Genomic DNA, 7,543 nt, shown 5'->3' on the forward strand with positions numbered 1-7,543 from the left:
CAAAGGGCAAAATGATAGGATACTGAATGAGGAACTCCCCAGGTTGGTAGGTGCCCAGTATGCGACTGGAGATCAGTGGAGAAGTAACTCTAGAAGGAATGAAGGGATGGAGCAAAAGCAAAACCAATACCCAGTTGTGGATGTGACCGGTGATAGAAGCAAGGTTCGGTGCTGTAAAGAGCAATATTGCATAGAAACCTGGAATGTTAGGTCCATGAATCAAGGCAGATTGGAAGTGGTCAAACAGGAGATGGCAAGAGTGAACATAGACATTCTAGGAATCGGTGAACTAAAATGGACTGGAATGGGTGAATTTAACTCAGATGACCATTATATCTACTACTGTGGGCAGGAATCCTTTAGAAGAAATGGAGTAGCCATCATGGTCAACAAAAGAGTCCGAAATGCAGTACTTGGATGCAATCTTAAGAACGACAGAATGATTTCTGTTCGTTTCCAAGGCAAACCATTCAATATTACAGTAATCCAGGCCTATGCCCCAACCAGTAACGCTGAAGAAGCCGAAGTTGAACGGTTCTATGAAGACCTACAAGACCTTTTAGAACTAACACCCAAGAAAGATGTCCTTTTCATTATAGGGGACTGGAATGCAAAAGTAGGAAGTCAAGAAACACCTGGAGTAACAGGCAAATTTGGCCTTGGAGCACGGAATGAAGCAGGGAAAAGGCTAATAGAGTTTTGTCAAGAGAACGCACTGGTCATAGCAAACACCCTCTTCCAATGACACAAGAGAAGACTCTACACATGGACATCACCAGATGGTCAACACCGAAATCAGATTGATTATATTCTTTGCAGCCAAAGATGGAGAAGCTCTATATAGTTAGCAAAAACAAGACCAGGAGCTGACTGTGGCTCAGATCATGAACTCCTTATTGCCAAATTCAGACTGAAATTGAAGAAAGTAGGGAAAACCACTAGACCATTCAGTTATGACCTAAATCAAATCCCTTATGATTATACAGTGGAAGTGAGAAATAGATTTAAGGGACTAGATCTGATAGATAGAGTGCCTGAGGAACTCTGGACGGAGGTTCGTGACATTGTACAGGAGACAGGGACCAAGACCATCCCCGTGGAAAAGCAATGCAAAAAAGCGAAATGGCTGTCTGAGGAGGCCTTACAAATAGCTGTGAAAAGAAGAGAAGCGAAAAGCAAAGGGGAAAAGGAAAGATATAAGCATCTGAATGCAGAGTTCCAAAGAATAGCAAGGAGAGATAAGAAAGCCTTCCTCAGTGATCAGTGCAAAGAAATAGAGGAAAACAACAGAATAGGAAAAACAAGAGATCTCTTCAAGAAAATTAGAGATTCCAAGGGAACATTTCATGCAAAGATGGGCTCGATAAAGGACAGAAATGGTATGGACCTAATAGAAGCAGAAGATATTAAGAAGAGGTGGCAAGAATACACAGAAGAACTGTACAAAAAAGATCTTCACGACCAGGATAGTCACGATAATGTGATCACTGACCTAGAGCCAGACATCTTGGAATGTGAAGTCAAGTGGGCCTTAGAAAGCATCACTACAATCAAAGCTAGTGGAGGTGATGGAACTCCAGTTGAGCTATTTCAAATCTTGAAAGATGATGCTGTGAAAGTGCTGCACTCAATATGCCAGCCAATTTGGAAAGCTCAGCAGTGGCCACAGGATTGCAAAATGTCAGTTTCCATTCCAATCTCAAAGAAAGGCAATGCCAAAGAATGCTCAAACTACTGCACAACTGCACTCATCTCACACGCTAGTAAAGTCATGCTCAAAATTCTCCAAGCCAGGCTTCAGCAATATGTGAACCGTGAACTTCCAGATGTTCAAGCAGGTTTTAGAAAAGGCAGAGGCACCAGAGATTAAATTGCCAACATCCGCTGGATCATGGAGAAAGCAAGAGAGTTCCAGAAAAATATCTATTTCTGCTTCATTGACTATGCCAAAGCCTTTGACTGTGTCGATCACAATAAATTGTGGAACATTCTGAAACAGATGGGAATACCAGACCACCTGACCTGCCTCTTGAGAAACCTGTATGCAGGTCAGGAAGCAACAGTCAGAACTGTACATGGAACAACAGACTGGTTCCAAATAGGAAAAGGAGTACGTCAAGGTTGTATATTGTCATCCTGCTTATTTAACTTCTATGCAGAGTACATCATGAGGAACACTGGGCTGGAAGAAGCACAAGCTGGAATCAAGATTGCTGGGAGAAATATCAATAACTTCAGATATGCAGATGACACTACCCTTATGGCAGAAAATGAAGAGGAACTCAAAAGCCTCTTGATGAAAGTGAAAGAGGAGAGTGAAAAGGTTGGCTTGAAGCTCAACATTCAGAAAACAAAGATCATGGCATCTGGTCCCATCACTTCATGGGAAATAGATGGGGAAACAGTGTCAGACTTTATTTTTGGGGGCTCCAAAATCACTGCAGATGCTGATTGCAGCCATGAAATTAAAAGACACTTACTCCTTGGAAGGAAAGTTATGACCAACCTTGATAGTATATTAAAAAGCAGAGACATTATTTTGCCAACCAAGGTCCGTCTAGTCAAGGCTATGGTTTTTCCCGTGGTCATGTATGGATGTGAGAGTTGGACTGTGAAGAAAGCTGATCACTGAAGAATTGATGCTTTTGAACTGTGGTGCTGGAGAAGACTGTTGAGAGTCCCTTGGACTGCAAGGAGATCCAACCAGTCCATTCTAAAGGAGATCAGTCCTGGGTGTTCATTGGAAGGACTGATGCTAAAGCTGAAACTGCAGTACTTTGGCCACCTCATGCGACGAGCTGACTCACTGGAAAAGACTCTGATGCTGGGAGGGATTGGGGGCAGGAGGAGAAGGGGACGACAGAGAATGAGATGGCTGGATGGCATCACCGACTCTGTGGACATGAGTTTGAGTGAACTCCGGGAGTTGGTGATGGACAGGGAGGCCTGGTGTGCTGTGATTCATGGGGCCGCGGAGAGTCGGAAACGACCGAGGGACTGAACTGAACTGAATGTGTTATCATACATTCATAATCTAAATAATAAAATTGAAAGAGAAAAAAAAAAGAATTAGTAAGACCGTGAACTACAGAGAGCTAAAAACAAAGCAGGCTGGAGGGCTCAGGGTGTGGATGGCCATGCTGGACAAGGTTTTATCCCGAAGCCCCATCCAGGGACCTGGGCAGAGTTTGCAATTGTCTGCTCGCTGTAATGCAGTACCTGTCTCCAGGGAGCTGAAAAACACACTCTCAGGAATGTCTGCATCTTGTTATTTGTCCGCTGGGCAGGCTCCTCAAGGCCGCTCTAGTTGGCTGGTGGTGGGCGTGGCAGCCATCACAGGTATGTGACCCTCAGAACCTCACCCAACTCTTCAGGGGCCCCTCCCAGTGCCACTCAGCTGCGGCCCTGAGTGTGTCCCCTTGTGCAGGCCTCTTCCAGGAGGAGTCCTCTCCCGGCCATCCAGGTGGCCCCACGGCCATCAGCATTGACCAAGACTCACCATGCTTGCAGAGGGTGCTGCCCAGGGCCTCTGGCTGTCGTCCCCCTGGATGCCCCGGCCCCATCTCTGCTGCTGGATGTACTTCCCGGGAGTGGAGCTGCGGGTGTTCCCGGGAGCCCTCACACTGGGCCGCAGCTGTCAGCTTCCCACCCTTTCCAGGCCTGGAGGAGCCTGTGGGGTGTCAGAAACCATGTTCTGTGCTGAGATGCCGGGTCATGAGCTCTGAGACAGGGCTGGGCTGGAAGGGAGAGGAGGGGTCACAGGGACGAGGCTTCGAGGCCACTGCCTCCTTCCTGGATGCGCTCCCTGGGACCAGCGACATCTAGACAGAGGCTGAGTCACTCATGCGTCTGTCAGTGAATCTGGGTGAAGGCCAGCCCTGGGGCTGCACCAGGGACCACGACCGCCTCCCAGCTCACGGGCTTCGAGCCTGATGAGGAAGATGTTCAAAGGTCAAGTCAGGAGGAGAGCGTGCGTGCAGGCGGGGGCGGCGAGTGTCAGGGCGGGGGCAGAACTGTTGCCCCGGGTCAGGAAGGTCCAGGGCAGCGATGGGAACTCATCTGCAAGACTGAATGAAGAAGCGCTCTGGGCCCCGTCCGGGCAGAGGGCAGGGGGGCGCCCAGCTGGGCATGAGCTGAGTCAGCGCAGTTGCAGGCTTGCTAGTGAAGGGGAGAGGCCAGCCCCGAGAGGAGGGGGCGGTGCGGGTGATGGGGGCCTCTGCAGGGTGGGTGGGGGTCGTGGCCTGTGTGTGGGGAGGGGCCTGCCCAGGAAGGAGGTCCCCTTGGAGTCCCCTTCCTCACTCTGGTGCCCTCCCCACCTTCCTCCAGCCCCTCTGGGAGGCAACCATCCCCGGGCAAGTGAACAGCAAGACTTCCCCCGGCCCCCCAACCTCCGGCCCCTGCCTGCGTGGTAATCTCCCAGCCCCCTGCCCCTTGCAGTGGTGACACAGGCGGCGGACAGGGCCCCCAGCAGCCTGGGCTCCGCTCATCTTTGGTCATGGCCACAGTCCAGTTTCCAGGACGCCTCCCAGCACAGCTCCCGCCATGTCCTTTCCTTCTCGGGGAGTCCTGTCCCTTTTCTGTGTCATGGAGGGGGGCGGGGGGAGACTCAAAAGCTCAGTCTCCACCTCCCTCCACAAGATAGGAATCCAACATCCATGTCAGCAAGACTCTGGGCAGCCCCGGAGCTCATGCTGTCATGACCAGCTGGCCATGGGCCCCTCCGTGACTCTGCAGGGCTCACCACGTGGCTCTGCAGGTTTGTGGTCCTTCCTGAGAACCGGGGCCTCCGGGTGTTTCCTCTGTCATCACTGAGATGCAAGATTTTACTCTGGGTCCCAAGTGACCATGTGGATAGCTGTGACCTCAACTGGGATCCCAGAGCTGAGAGAGCAGTTCATCACAGATACGGCGGGGTGGGGCTGTGGGAGGATGGTGTTTCCCCAACACGAAGTCCAGCTGGGGTGGTGGCGGGGAGGCAGCCCTCCCCCGTGTCCCTCAGTGGGCAACCACCTCCGATGCCTGCCTGGACCGCCTCAGGCTCGCGTGGTCACTCCTGGTCCCCGAGACACCTGGGACACCTGGTTGGGTACGAGAACATGGGCTCCAGACAGGAATCAGCATCCAGGAGCAGAGTGGGGAAAGGTCCAGCCGGGACAGTGACCCTTAAAGGTCTCCGTGGTGAGCTCTCCTGGCAGACTCCTCGGAGGAGAGGGGCATTTAGGACAGAGCTGCTCCGAGCCCAGGGCCAGCCCTCCCAGGCCCAGCGCAGCCTCCAGGGGAGCCTGTTGCTATAAACTCTGCAGACTTTATCTACCTCTTGCAGTTTGAGCTCTGCGGGCTGGGAGTGGGGTTCAGGTCTGTGTCCCCAGGAGGGCAGGGGCTCAGTAAGGGATGTGTGAGATGATGGATGGTGGAGGACCTGAGCCCTTGGAAAGGCTGGGAGAGTCTAGTGGGGAGAACAGGAGTCCCGGCCCTTCCTGAGGCCTCCTCCAGGGCCACCAGAGTCAGAATGGGGGTGTGTGCACTCTGTCACTCAATTGCGTCTGACTCTGTGACCCCGTGGATTGCAGCACCCCAGGTTCCTCTGTCCATGGGATTCTCCAGGCAAAAATATTGGAGTGGGTTGCCATGCCCACCTCCAGGGAATCCTCCTGACCCGGGGATTGAACCTGAGTCTCTTGCACTGCAGATGGATTCTTTACCATCTGAGCCACCAGAGCACTGGATGTAAATAATGACCCTTTTGTGTCCTGTGGTCCCAGAAACAAATGACCGCAGATGGGATGGACAGAGATGTTTTCTATCACAGTTCTGGAAGCCAGAAGTCCAAAATCAAGGAATCAAGAGGACCACTCTCCATTCTGAATATCAAGGGAATGATCTGTCCCAAGTCCCTCAGTATCAGATGTTGCTGGAACCCTTGTCTTCCTTGGCTTGGGGACACATCACTCTGAGCACAGCAGGGCTGTCTTCTGTGTGTCTGTCTTTTCTCCTCCTACAAGGACTTGCCTGATGTCATCCTGGAGTCTGAAGTCAAGTGGGCCTTAGGAAGCATCACTATGAACAAAGCTAACGGAGGTGATGAAATTCAAGTTGAGCTATTTCAAATCCAAAAAGCTGATGCTATGAAAGTGCTGCATTCAATATGCCAGCAAATTTGGAAAGCTCAGCAGTGGCCACAGGATTGCAAAATGTCAGTTTCCATTCCAATCTCAAAGAAAAGCAATGCCAAATAATGTTTGAACTACTACAGAACTGCATTCATCTCACACACTAGTAAAGAAATGCTCAAAATTCTCCAAGCTAGGCTTCAACAGTACTTGAACCAAGAACTTCCAGATGTTCAAGCTGGATTTAGAAAAGACAGAGGAACCAGAGATCAAATTGTCAACATCTGTTGGATCATCACAAAAGCAAGAAAGTTCCAGAAAAACATCTACTTCTGCTTTATTGACTATGCCAAAGCCCTTGTGTGGATCACAACAAACTGTGGGAAATTCTTCAAGAGATGGGAATACCAGACCACCTTTCCTGCCTCCTGAGAAATCTGTACTCAGGTCAAGAAGCAACAGTTAGAACTGGACATGGAACAATGGACTGGTTACAAATTGGGAAAGGAGTATGTCAAGGTTGTATATTGTCACTCTGCTTATTTAACTTACATGTAGAGTACATCATGCAAAAAACCAGGCTGGATGAAACACAAGCTGCAATCAAGATTGCCAGGAGAAATATCAATAACCTCAGATATGCAGATGACAGCACCCTTATGGCAGAAAGCAAAGAGGAATTGAAGAGCCTCTTGATGAAAGTGAAAGAGGAGAGTGAAAAAGCTGGCTTAAAACTCAACATTCAGAAAACTGAGATCATGGCATCCGGTCCCATCAGTTCAGTTCAGTTCAGTCGCTTAGTCGTGTCCGACTCTTTGCGACCCCATGAACCACAGCATGCCAGGCCTCCCTGTCCATCACCAACTCCCGGAGTTCACTCAAACTCATGTCCATCGAGTCGGTGATGCCATCCAGCCATCTCATTCTCTGCCGTCCCCGTCTCCTCCTACCTCCAATCCCTCCTAGCATCAGACTCTTTTCCAGTGAGTCAACTCATCGCATGAGGTGGCCAAAGTATTGGAGTTTCAGCTTTAGCATCAGTCCTTCCAATGAACACCCAGGATTGATCTCTTTTAGGATGGACTGGTTGGATCTCCTAGCAGTCCAAGGGACTCTCAAGAGTCTTCTCCAGCACCACAGTTCAAAAGCATCATTCTGAAAGAGATGGGAATCCCAGACCACCTGACCTGCCTCTTGAGAAACCTGTATGCAGGTCAGGAAGCAACAGTTAGAACTGGACATGGAACAACAGACTGGTTCCAAATAGGAAAAGGAGTACGTCAAGGTTGTATATTGTCACCCTGCTTATTTAACTTCTATGCAGAGTACATCATGAGGAACGCTGGGCTGGAAGAAGCACAAGCTGGAATCAAGATTGCCGGGAGAACTATCAATAACCTCAGATATGCAGATGACACCACCCTTATGGCAGA

This window comes from Moschus berezovskii, chromosome 1, assembly GCF_049115385.1.
Source record: "Moschus berezovskii isolate FMDL1 chromosome 1, NW_MosBer_1.0, whole genome shotgun sequence".
In the NCBI taxonomy this organism is placed as follows: Eukaryota; Metazoa; Chordata; class Mammalia; order Artiodactyla; family Moschidae; genus Moschus; species Moschus berezovskii.